This window comes from Podarcis melisellensis (genome assembly GCF_964234715.1).
Source record: "Podarcis melisellensis genome assembly, chromosome: 7".
Taxonomy (NCBI): Eukaryota; Metazoa; Chordata; class Lepidosauria; order Squamata; family Lacertidae; genus Podarcis; species Podarcis melisellensis.
This window is the reverse complement of record NC_138539.1, coordinates 10,798,496-10,811,873: the sequence shown is the minus strand read 5'-3', so window position 1 is coordinate 10,811,873 and position 13,378 is coordinate 10,798,496. Positions and strand designations below refer to the sequence as shown.

The window sequence follows — 13,378 nt, the reverse complement described above, 5'->3', positions numbered from 1 at the left end:
TCCATGCCCAAACTGGCCACACTCCCCTAAATCTGCCTCTGCCCAGATCCATGCCCCTGCTAGTTGCTGGAAGGAGCATCTGGAATGATACAATGGCATTCAACTTTTACTCAGAGTAGACTCACTGAACTGAAAGGACCTAACTTGGGGCTCACTCACACTTATATTTTGCCCAGCTCTTTCCAGGCACAGTCCACACTTTAAACTTCTGTGTCCGAGCAACCATTTTTTTTTTTTAGCTCTGGATCTTCCCCCGCGAAAACTCGCTCTTTCACGCTGAATCGGGGCAAACGGCCATTCACCTTTCCCTTTGTGTTTACAAGCAAATAGGCTCTGTCGGACTTTAGTAATAGGCTAGACGTTATCTCTGCTACGTGCAGTCAGCTGGCTAGCAACGTGTCAGATAAGATGCTTTACACAAGCAGCCAATAAGAAAATGAAATAGCGGGGGACGGGACTTTTTCAAGGGAACTCTAGCCAAGTGCGAAAATTCATTTTCAAAGAAGGACATGCTTGCAAGAATCTGAAATACCGTGCAGGTGGCAGGGGGAGCAGCGAAGCGAGAGCGGAATAACATTGCTAGGAATGGAGGAGAACACAAGGACATAGGAAGGTGCCTTTTACTGAGTCAGACTCATTTAGATCTGTGCTCTCTACATGATGGGTCAGCAAACTAAGGGCCGGGGGACGAATCAGGCCCAATTGCCTTCTGGATCCGGCCCGCGGACGGTCCGGGAACCGCCGCGTGGATCGCCAGCACACGCATTCTTTCCGTCTCCCTCACATGGCGGCAGCGCCTCCTCCCTCCCTCCTCCTGGCTTCAGAATGCTGCAGCGAGGCTCCTTACGGGGTCCCTGCCATTCACCCAGTGCTTTACCAGTTGCACTGGGTCCCGGTGGAGTATAGGGTCAGTTTCAAGGTGCTGGTCTTGACCTTTAAAGCCCTTTGTGGCTTAGGGCCCTCATATTTACAGGACCGCCTCTCCTGGTATGCCCCGCAGAGGACCTTAAGGTCCATGGATAACCATAGTTTAGAGGTCCCAGGCCCTAAGGAAGTCAGACTATCCTCCACCAGGGCCAGGGCCTTTTCAGTGATGGCTCCGACCTGTTGGAATGCTCTGTCCCATGAGACTAGGGATTTAACCTCCTTCCGTCAGGCCTGTAAGACAGAGCTATTCCGCCTGGCCTTTAATTTGAATTCAGCCTGATCTTTTATTTCCCTTCTCTTCCCTCCCCTTCCCCTTTTATGAAGATCACCCACTCTGAGACCCCACAGTTAATTCTCCCCTGGCGTCCTTGCTGTCCCAAGTAGGACCAATTCAGCCAGCTAGCCCTGGGGATTATCTAATGCTTATTTCCCCTAAATTGATTTCTGAATTTTGAATTTTATTGTTATTCATGTTTTTATACTGTATATTATGCTGCTTTTACAATTAAGTGTTTTAAATTTGTTGTTAGCTGCCCTGAGCCCGGTTTTTGAACTGAGAAGGGCAGGGTATAAAAAAACTTCTTGATTATTATTATTATTATTCTCCCCGCCCTGCCTAGAGGAGGAAGGGGGATGGGCTTTATTGGTGCCAGCAGCAACACCACTCAAGCGGCCACCATTTTAAGCAGCCCCTCTCAACAGCCCTTTCGTCCACCACTCACCATATCACCACTGCCAGTCCCTGCTGCTCTAAAGACACAGGTAAGCAGCCACAGGGGCTCGTGACGCTCTTGCATCATTCTCACCCCCCAAAAAATATATAGTCAAGCCCCCCACAAGGTCTGAGGGACAGTGGACCGGCCCCTTTCTGGAAAAGTTTACTGACCCCTGCTCTGCAGTGACTGGCAGGAGATCTCCAGGGTTTTGAAAGGGAGTCTCTCCCAGCCCCACCGAGAGATGCTGGAGGTTGAACCTGTGACCTTCTGCATTCACGATAGATGCTCTAACCAGTGAGCTATGACCATCCCCTGTTCTTTTTGCTTGTGCATTTTGCGTTTCAGAGTGAACCCGCCTAATTCGCACTTCCTGAAGGAATACACAACCTGAAATGCAGCTATCATTTGAAATTTGCGCTTTGCTCCCACAACCAACAGAAAAGTGTCCAGAAAATACACACAGTAGTCCAAAAATTGCATATATTAGTGAAATGCCACATATTAGTGAAAAAAGCAATATAGGCAAATGCATTGGGGGGAGGGAAATCGCTTCCCAAAATGTGTGTGTCAGCCACAAATATGTGTTGCGCTTGGAGAAATGCGTGCTAAAATGCTGGTGAATTTTCGTGAGGAATATCGCAGTGTTGCATGGAATTGGATGGAAGAGTGTCTTTAAGCGTTCTAACTGCTTTTAATGGTAATTGGTTTTTAGAACATTTCAATCTGTTTTAGAAGGTTTTTGCTTTGGTCTTAAATCAGGGGTAGGCAACCTAAGGCCCGTGGGCCAGATCCGGCCCAACCGCCTTCTCAATCCGGCCCACGGACGGTCCGGGAATCAGTGTGTTTTTACATGAGTAGAATGTGTCCTTTTATTTAAAATGCATCTCTGGGTTATTTGTGGGACACAGGAATTTGTTCATTTATCCCCCAAATAGTCCTGCCCACCACATGGCCTGAGGGATGGTGGACCGGCCCATGGCTGAAAAAGATTGCTAACCCCTGTCTTAAATTGTGTCTCTCTTTGCCACCCTGGGATCCTTGGGAGAAATGGTCGAGATATAAATTCAAAAATCGATAGTAAGAATAGTTCAAGGACAAACAGATATCTGGCCCTTTGCATAACGAAACGCAATGGGGTGAGAGTGTTTTGGGGTGGGAACACAAGCCCAGAGGGGTTAAAATCCTGCTGCTTCTTCACTCAAATGACTGCGCACACCATTAGCACAGCTAGAGTATGGTACACACAGTATCATCAGAGGGTAGAGAACTGTGCAGAGCACAAATGAGTGGAGGAATAAATGCCAAGAATGTGTAATTTCTGCAAAATTAACTCATTGCATTCAAGCGGCAGACAGAAAGACAGAAAAATACCACCTTTCATAGAAAATGGCAACCTTTCAGAAACTATTGGGAGAGGCGGCATCTGTCATTTGGAAACAAGCTTTGTGCTTGACCTACTGCCGTTCTAATTCTTCTCACTTGTTTCCCTCCCTTTCTGCATCTACTTTTGCAACAGAAAAATAATAATTAACTGAGGTATTTATAAGATCTGCAGCTGGTACACATCACCTTAAAGGGCACCTCCCCCCCCCCTTTAATTCTCACACAGGAATGTGAATTTTCTCAAATGCTCCCTGCTAGGACACATGTCTGTGTGGGAGGGGCTGTTTTCCATTTGGTTTGCAACTTTGAGGAGATTTATTCAATTAATGACTCAGTTCATTGACTAACACCCAGGTGATCCGCTGACACTGAACAGCGCACTCCTATACGACGATACTCCAAAGCAAATCCTGCTGAACTCAATGGGGCTTACTTCTGAGTAGGCATGTACAGGACAAGCGAATTGCAACAGGGTAGCTGCCTCCTCTCCTCTTTTTTCCTTTTCCTTATGAGTGAAACCGTAGACAACCTTGTTCCCACACTGTGATTAAAATTTGGCAGAGCTACCGAGAAAGCAGGTAAAATGATTCCATGAACACCGTCAGTCATCCCCAGATTAAGACATTAGGGGATGGAGACAGAGGCAGTTGTTAATGTCTTTATAGTTTTTCCTCGGCCACACAGTGACTTCAGGAAGGCCAGGGCTTGGTCTGCGGGTGTTCAGTCGCCGCTTTCTTGCTATATTTTCTACCTCCTTGAAAACCACCTAGAGAAGAGGATCTGTTCTGCAAGTCAGCAGTTACTCACCCGAGCCTTAATTGAGTTTCCCTGCCTTTCTCGCTGCACTAAATATAGCCTTATTTACAGCCAGATGTCAAAGATTAATTGCATTTGCAGGATAGCAGGGAACCTGCAAACAACTTCAAAGGCCAGATGGAAGAAAAGGAACTTCAGAGTTTCCCTCCTGTACATGTCATCGCTCAAGACAGTCATTTGCAATTCCCCAGAGCAGCACCAATTACAGGGAGATTTTTTTTAAAAAAAAGAAAGAAAGAAAGAAAGAAAAAGAAAACAAAGCGTGATAGGTTCAGCAGCATAGCTGAATGAAATTCTCCCTCCGTGAGCTGGAACAAAGATGACGTCAGAGACTGCGACTGGATCTCCCCAGTATTATTATTACTCTTCACTTAAGCAGAGCTGAGAAAAGCAAGGGCCACATTCCCTACTAGGCATTCTCACGGGGGCCGCATGCCAGCAGCAAACACAGCCAGAAGCAAAAAGTGAGTGGAACAATTGATGCACATATTAGCTTTGGACAGCAAGCTGGTTTCTCCACCTTATCCAGGCAAGTGAGAGTCATTGTCAGAGTCCAAGGACATATTTCATCCAGGCAGAAACACACCAAGAGGGTGAAAAGGAGATCAGGTGATGGGAGTGGTCTGGGGAGGGGGGGCGGCTGGGGACAGTCCCAAGAGCCAGATACAGAGGCCTTAAGGGCCACATAGACAGCATCTTAAAAAGCAGAGACATCACCTTGCCAACAAAGGTCTGTATAGTTAAAGCTACGGTTTTACCAGTAGTGATGTATGGAAGTGAGAGCTGGACCATAAAGAAGGCTGATCGCCAAACAATAGATGCTTTTGAATTATGGTGCTGGAGGAGACTCTTGAGAGTCCCATGGACTGCAAGAAGATCAAACCTCTCCATTCTGAAGGAAATCAGCCCTGAGTGCTCACTGGAAGGACAGATCCTGAAGCTGAGGCTCCAATACTTTGGCCACCTCATGAGAAGAGAAGACTCCCTAGAAAAGACCCTGATGTTGGGAAAGATGGAGGGCACAAGGAGAAGGGGATGACAGAGGACAAGATGGTTGGGCAGTGTTCTCGAAGCTACCAGCATGAGTTTGGCCAAACTGTGGGAGGCAGTGGAAGACAGGAGTGCCTGGCGTGCTCTGGTCCATGGGGTCACGAAGAGTCAGACATGACTAAACGACTAAACAACAACAAGGGCCACATTCAGCTCCCAGACCTGAGGTTCCCCACGCCTGATTTAAAGCATAGGAACACAATTTGAAGCATCAGAAATCTGCCTTCTGCTGAGTAGGATCCCTAGTCCATCTCGCTCAGCATTTCCAACACTGACCGGCAGCAGTTCTCATGGGTTTCATACAATGGCCTCTTCCAGCCCTACTGTCATGGACTGGTTGGCTGCACAGGAACAGTGGGGTGAACCAGCTGGGGAACCCCCAAGGGAAGAAGGCTCAGAGCAGGCTCCTAGAGCCCTCATGCCTCCTTACCAAAGGTGGGCAAGTGCTAACTGGACTTCAGGAGCCCTCTTGCCTCCTTCCCAAAGGCCAGCACTTACTAGACTTTGGGAAGGTACTAGAAAGGTGCCCCTGTTGGCTCTTGAGCCCTGTGCAGGTGAACCAGCCATGATGCTCTAAATCTGCCTCTAAAGTACATTTATATTCCACCAAGAATCTTTATTATTTATCATCATCACATTCTGTAGACCACTCAGAGACTGGAGCAAGCTGAAATTGATCATGATTTTTTTGGGGGGGAGGGATATTTCTGTAGGCTTTGAATAATTGTTTGATTTAGAGTCAGGATAAGGAGCTCGTGTCCCTCCTGATGTTGTGGGACCACAATTCCCATCTTCCCTGACCATTGGCCATGCTGGCTGCAGCTGATGGGAGCTGGAGTTCCCAAGAACATCTGGACACCTCTATTCCTGTTCCTGATTTAAAGAACAACAGCCAAGATGGAGGAATATTATGATACATTGCAATTTGGCTTCACTTATTTTGTGCTTTGGTTGTTGATTACAGTCATACCTCATGTTACGTCCACTTCATGTTACATTCTTTCAGGTTACGTCCTGCGGCGACCCGGAAGTACTGCACAGGGTTACTTCCGGGTTTCACCACTCGTGCATGCACAGAAGCACAAAATGATGTCACACGCATGCGCAGAAGCGGCGAATCGCAACCCGCGCGTGCGCAGATGTGCCGCTGCGGGTTGCGCTCTTTTCATATTGTGAACAGGCTTCCGGAACGGATCCCGTTCGCAACCAGAGGTACCACTGTATTTCGTTTTAAAAAAAACAACCAAACCCAGGCTAAAAATGTGGGAATGTGCACTTCCTTAATTCGGGTTTTGCTCCAGCAGTGACGTCAGAATGACAATTGAATTAAGAGCAGGGCTTTTTGGATGAAACAATGAATGGCTGCGATGCAAAATCTGCCCCTGCAGTAATGTAAGAATGGCAAAGGTGGGTTGCCTGTTTCTGAGGCTGATTTATATCCTTGCCAGACATTTCCCTCCACCCTCCCCCAAGTTTCCTCCATTCTGAGGTTTTCTTCTGTTTACTCTTTGCACGTTACTGCAGGCATGAGCTATATATAGCTCCGTACGGCGGGGATACCCTTGCCATTACTCCCGGATTTATGATCAGCCATGAAAAGTTAATTCATCTCCAACTCTGCTTATGGAGCTGGAAAGGCAACCTCTGAATAATTCATCTTTATACACTCCTCTGAGCCTTTCTGGAGGCTGAGCAGGCCGGGAACAACATCATGCCATTAGCAGCAGGAGGTCCTGCTCAATACTAAGGCCACTTCAAGGTTACGCGACGCATATGCTTCACGATGCCTTCCAGGGTTGCCAACCTGGCAGACTTTCATGATCGAAAGAAAGAGGAAGGCAGCTCTCGGAATGAATAGGAAAGATGATTGTTATTATTTATTAAACTTATACGGTGCACTTCATCCAAGGATCACAGGGTGGTTCATGGTATAGGAACACAAAACTACATAACACAGAAACACATGGACCAATAATGCCCACCAACACAGTTTAAAAGGCCATAAAGGTAAAGGTAAAGGGACCCCTGACCATTAGGTCCAGTCGTGGCCAACTCTGGGGTTGCGGCACTCATCTCACTTTATTAGCCAAGGGAGTCAGCATACAGCTTCTGGGTCATGTGGCCAGCATGACTAAGCTGCTTCTGGCAAACCAGAGCAGCACACGGAAATGCTGTTTACCTTCCCGCTGGAGTGGTACCTATTTATCTACTTGCACTTTGATGTGCTTTCAAACTGCTAGGTTGGCAGGAGCAGGGACCGAGCAACGGGAGCTCAGCCCGTCGCGGGGATTTAAACCACCGACCTTCTGATCGGCAAATCCTAGGCTCTGTGGTTTAACTCACAGTGCCACCCGTGTCCCATTAAAAGGCCATAGATTAATTAGCCAAAGGCCTGGGAGAAGAGGAACGTTTTCTCCTGGTGCCTAAAAATGTGTAATGAAGGCGCCAAGTGAGTCTCACTGGAGAGAGGATTTTCACAAATGGGGAGCCACTACAGAAAAGGCTTGTTCTCCTGTTGCCATCCTCTGGACCTCTTGGGGAAGGGACACACAAAGGAGGACCTCAGATGATGATTTCAAGGACCAGGTTGTTTCAAATGGGGAAAGGCAGTGCTTGAGGTATTGCAGTCCTGTGGCATTTAAGGGCCCAGAAACTAAATGAAAGCCATGAAAAACGGCCTCAGTCTAGTATACTTGAAGGAGTGTCACCACCTCCATCGTTCTGCCCGGACACTAACGTCCAGTGCCGAGGGCCTTCTGGCGGTTCCCTCACTGTGAGAAGCCAAGTTACAGGGAACCAGGCAGAGGGCCTTCTTAGTAGTGGCGTCCGCCCTGTGGAACGCCCTCCCACCAGATGTCAAAGAGAAAAATAACTAGCAAACTTTTAGAAGACATCTGAAGGCAGCCCTGCTTAGGGAAGCTTTTAATGTTTAATAGGTTATTGTATTTTAGTGTTTTGTTGGAAGCCGCCCAGAGTGGCTGGGGAAACCTAGCCAGATGGGTGGGGTATAAATAATAAAATGTTGTTGTTGTTGTTGGCTTTTATAAAATGGGGAACACCTGACTTATCTGCACATGTGAAAAGCTACTGTACATGTGAAAAGGTTCTAGGGGTCTTAGTGGATCACAAACATAACACGAGTCAACCATGTGATGCAGCCACAAAGAAAGAAAGCTGATGCTATTCTAGACTGCATCAATGGAAGTATAGTGTCCAATTCAAGGGAAGTAATAGTATCACTCTATTCTGCCTTGCTCAGACCACACCTGAAGTATTGTGTCCCGTTCTGGGCACCGCAATTTAAGAAGCTGAGGTGGGTGACCAAGATGATCAAGGGTCTGAAAACCAAGACTTATGAGGAAAGGTTAAAGGAGCTGGGTGTGTTTAGCCTGGAAAAGAGGAGACTGAGAGGAGATAGATAGCCATCTTCAAATATCTAAAGGGCTGTCAGATGGGAACAAGCTAGTTTTCTCTTGCTCTGGAGGGTAAGACCCAAAACAATGGCTTCAAGTTACAAGAAAGGAGATTCCGACAAAACATCAGGAATAACTTTCTGACAGTAAGAGCTGTTTGCCAGTGGAGCCGGCTCCCTCAGTTTTTTAAAACGCAAACCTCCTGAACTTGTGCGTTGCCAAGGAAAAAATGCACTGCATAGAAATGATCAGTCCCTCGCTTTATTTACTATGAATTTTGAAATGTTTCTGGATGTGCGATTAATGATTTTAATGAACTGGGCTGCTGTTCTTAGCATTAACTCTATTCTGCCTTCCTTGGCACGGACAGCCACCCTCAAACAAGGCAAATTTGCCAAACTGCACTGGGCACTTGTCACCTATAAAAATTCACTATCTATCTGGTGCCAGCTTTGAGGCTTGCCTCATGAAAACCCACTATGTCGCAAAGACGCCGTTAGAATTTGATGAGCTTTTGTCAGATTATCTCGCGCATTTGCACGCCTCCAGTGTCTCGGCCCCCTCCCATCCCTTGCTGTTTTGAAAACGCCTTGTTATTTGCTCGGAGGGAAAGGGAGCAAGAGCAGCCGAGAGGGAGAGCAAGGGAGAAGGGAATCCCAACTCGTTCAATACATTGGAATCGATATTCTGCTTGGCAGGATGCTGTGCGGGGGTGGAACTCGAGCCAAAATCAAAGGGCAGGCGAGACAGCGCAAGACCGCACGCTTGTTAGCAGGCATCTGGGCTGACACACAGCAAGCGCAGAGATAAGCAGGGAGGGAGCAGGAGCAACGATCACAATCCAGAGAAACTGGGGCACTTTTTTTCCAAGCCTCAGCATCTGCTGAAGAAGCTAAAACGAGAGCTTAAAATGGCCAAATATGTATCCGGTGCTGTCTATTTATAAATGCATACTGGTGTTTATTATTTATTCATTTAGTGTACATTTATATCTCCCCTTTCTCCAAGGAGCACAAAGTGGTTCATGTGGTTCTCTTCCTCCACCTTTTACCAACAATCCTGTGAGGTAGGTTAGGCTGAGAGGCAGTGAGCGGCCCCAATAAGTGTTGGAAATGTAAAGAAAAAGAAGGTACTTTCTATCATATGTGGTGGGAGTGTAAAAGGGTGAAAGACTTCTGGGAAATGATATACAATGAATTGAAAAAGATGTTGAAATATACGTTCGTTTAAAAAACCAGAGGCCTTTCTATTAGGAATGGTAGGAAACGAAATTAATAAGAGAGACTGTAAACTGTTTTAATATGCAGTAACTGCCGCAAGGATACTTCTGGCCCTAAGATGGAAACAGGAAGAAATTCCAACAGTGGAAGAATGGAGAAGGAAATTGACTGAATATGCAGAATTGGACAAATTGACTGGGAAGATTCGATATCAGAAAGACCAAAAGTTTATCGAGGACTGGGGGAAATTTACAGAATATCTGAAAAATATATGTGATGTACAGACAACGCTTGTTGGTTTTGAAGAGACTCTGTGAGATAGTAAGAAATACTGCAAAAAAGAGAGTAAGAGGAAAAGGAGTTGGGAAAGGCAATATCATGTTTAGAAATGCGTCAACAAATAGAAATTTTACGAAAGATTGACAGAGAAACTGAGGGAAGTCAAAAATTGAAGAATGAGTGCAAAATAATTTGTTGACTGTATAAAATTTGTTTGGAAAATGAATAAAAATTATTTTTTTAAAAAAAGAGAGGCAGCGAGCGGCCCAAGCAATGGCTTAGCAGGGATTCAAACCCTCATCTCCCAGCCCATAGCTTTAACCTCTACACTACACTGAGGTTTATTTGTTTACTGGAGCCCACCCTTTTCTGAAAGGAGCTCAAGGTGGTGTACATGGTTTTCACTCCACCTCACCCCACAACAACCCTGCAAGGTAGGTTTGACTGAGAGGCAGTGATAATAATAATAATAAGAATAATTTATTATTTATACCCCGCCCATCTGGCTGGGCTTCCCCAGCCACTCTGGGTGGTTTCCAACAGAATATTAAAATACAATAACCTCTTAAACATTAAAAGCTTCGCTAAAGAGGGCTGCCTTCAGATGTCTTCTAAAAGTCTGGTAGTTGTTTTTCTCTTTGACATCTGGTGGGAGGGCGTTCCACAGGGCGAGTGCCACCACCGAGAAGGCCCTCTGCCTGGTTCCCTGTAGCTTCACATCTCACAGTGAGGGAACCACCAGAAGGCCCTCGGAGCTGGACCTCAGTGTCCGGGTAGAACGATGGGGGTGGGGACGCTCCTTCAGGTATACTGGGCTGAGGCCGTTTAGGGCTTTAAAGGTCAGCACCAACACTGTGAATTGTGCTCGGAAACGTACTGGGAGCCAATGTAGGTCTTTCAGGACCAGTGTTATGTGGTCTTGGTTTGACTGAGAGGAAGTGACTGGGCCCAGGTTCACCCAGCAAATTTCATGGCTGAGCAGGGATTCGAACTCCAGCCTCCCAGGTCCTCGTCCATCACTCTAAGCACTACACCACACTGAGGTTTCTCTCCTTCCCTCACAAGGCTAGGAACATAATTTTCCACATAGGAAACCCATTGCTTTGCATTGTCTACTCTGTCTGGCACCAGGATTTCCAGCAGGGCTGTTGATATCAGAGTGGTTTCACAGCCAAGCTCTGTGAGGGGAATGCGGTTCTCTTAACAGCTCTCAGTACCCATAACAAATGACAATCCCCAGAATTCTTTGTGGGGAGACATGACAGTTACTTTGTCGCCATAGGGTTTTAACAGCAGGGTATGGGTGTTGTTCGCCTTGGCCAGGGGATTCCAGGCCATGCTCTGAAGAGGATTCCAACAGTGGGAGCATGACAACTCTCAGACAATATAATATCAGTGGCTGCTTGTGAAATATGTTGCACAAGTGCAAGGTACCCATTGGATTTGGCTACTGCACATCACTAGCAGGATGGTTATTTCACAACCAGGCAGCCCACAACTGGATATCAGCCCTAAATGGCTTTAGACAGTGGTACCTCAGGTTACATATGCTTCAGGTTACATACACTTCAGGTTACAGACTCCGCTAACCCAGAAATAGTACCTCGGGTTAAGAACTTTGCTTCAGGATGAGAACAGAAATCGTAGTCTACAGCCATACTACCCTGAACACGCCCGATCTCGTCTGATCTCGGAAGCTAAGCAGGGTCAGGCCAGGTTAGTACTTGGATGGGAGAACAGAAATCATGCTCCGGTGGTGCGGTGGGAGCAGGAGGCCCCCTTAGCTAAAGTGGTGCTTCAGGTTACGAACAGTTTCAGGTTAAGAACAGACCTCCAGAACGAATTAAGTTCTTAACCCGAGGTACCACTCTACTTGACTTTGTTGTTCATTTTACTGTATTATAAGGTTTACACTTGCTGACAGTGTTTTACTCAAATATTTAAATATATATTAGGTACACCACGCTGTGAACCTGCTTTAGAAGGCAATTGGATAAACACTGTAAATATGCCTCACGGGGCGAGGATTAAAATACGGTCTGTTAGTAACTAGAACCTTAATCAAGCCAAGAAGGAGGAGGAGGAGGAGGAGGAGGAGGAGGAGGAGGAGGAGGAGGAGGAGGAACCTACAGTTTGACAACAGGAAAAACAAAATATAGGCAGCACACAGCAGCTTGGAATTGGTGTGTATTGTTCCATTACAGACAATGAGAAATCAAATGGAAGGAAATAATGCAGGCAGTCAAAAATAACCCGCCAGATTACTGGGAAAGAACAACAAGCTGGTATTGTGGAGGCAGAGCAGAACCATTGTAGCTAGTAGCCATTAATAAGCCTCTGGTTGCCCTCCAAAACATCTGGGAGGCACCTGGCTGGAGAAAGCTGCCTTTGAGCATCTTAGCTCCCTTCTCAGCCAGCTGCATTTGGCTCCAGCAAAGGCTGTTGTAACAGGAACCTCTCCTTTGCCCCGCAGCTCAGAATGTTGCCAGCTAAGCAGCTTACATAATTGTACTAGAAGACTGTGGACTTCATTTGGCCCAGCCAGAACCTAAGAGCCTCTTGTTGTTCTGAACTTTGCAGAGCCTGGTCGATAGATGGAACACCGGCAAGTCACACACACACACAACCCTGTCTAGTGCTGGAAAAGGTTCGAAGGGGGAGACAAAGAAAGTTCCCACAGTTCAGCAAGCTCAGCAACAAAGTACTTTCTAGGCCAAATCATTTCCTTTCTTCTCTTTAGGCAGTTTGTGATGTTGGGGCAGAATGTGAACACTTTCCCAAAGTTTTCGGAGTTTTTATTCCTGATATAGTAACACCCACATCCACACACCCGTGGATTATGGCAGAAGCAGGTGGGTCAGTGGAGGAGCCTATGGGGAGCGGAACAAATACTGTATTTTTTGCTCTATAAGACGCACCAGACCACAAGACGCACCTAGTTTTTGGAGGAGGAAAACAAGAAAAAAAATATTCTGAATCTCAGAAGCCGGAACAGCAAGAGGGATCGCTGCGCAGTGAAAGCAGCAATCCCTCTTGCTGTTCTGGCTTCTGTGATAGCTGCGCAGCCTGCATTCGCTCCATAAGATGCACACTCGTTTCCACTTACTTTTTAGGAGGGAACAAGTGAGTCTTATAGAGCAAAAAATAAATGAAAACAGCTTTGTAGCACCAACTCTTACATTTACTGAAGACGATCATGAACTCAAGTACATTTGCAGCCAGATAAATCACTCCCCAAACACTTGTAGACAATTAATAGCAGCCACGCAGTGAGCTGTCCATAGTGCTGACCACCTGCGATTTAGCCTGACTTCCTCCTTCGTATACAGCAGTGGGTCCCAAATTTTCTTCCCCAGTGACCTCTACCCTATATAAAGCACTATTCAGAATAGCGGTTTGCACAGCCCACTACGGAAGATAACAACACAACACAACTCAAAACAGTAGCAATTAATTGCATATTTGTTCAGAATCCAATGAAAACTCTTTGGTTTAATTAATTCAATGAAACTGATGAACTTGATCCAGTCAGAGCAGATTTTCAGAGTCTGGTAGCCATCTACACAGGCCTTGA

The 13,378-nt window shown here is 46.4% G+C and overlaps 1 protein-coding gene and 1 long non-coding RNA gene across 3 annotated transcripts in view; both read right to left on the bottom strand.

Moving 5' to 3' along the window:
* Positions 1–257, bottom strand: part of LOC309374256 — a 28,407-nt gene extending 28,150 nt beyond the window's left edge. The window contains exon 1 of the long non-coding RNA XR_014170458.1: positions 160–257. This is a non-coding gene — a long non-coding RNA (uncharacterized lncRNA). The remainder of the gene's footprint in view (positions 1–159) is intronic.
* KCNQ3 (potassium voltage-gated channel subfamily Q member 3) overlaps positions 1–13,378 on the bottom strand; it is a 154,758-nt gene that overhangs the window by 96,242 nt on the left and 45,138 nt on the right. The gene's annotated exons all lie outside the window — the stretch shown is intronic.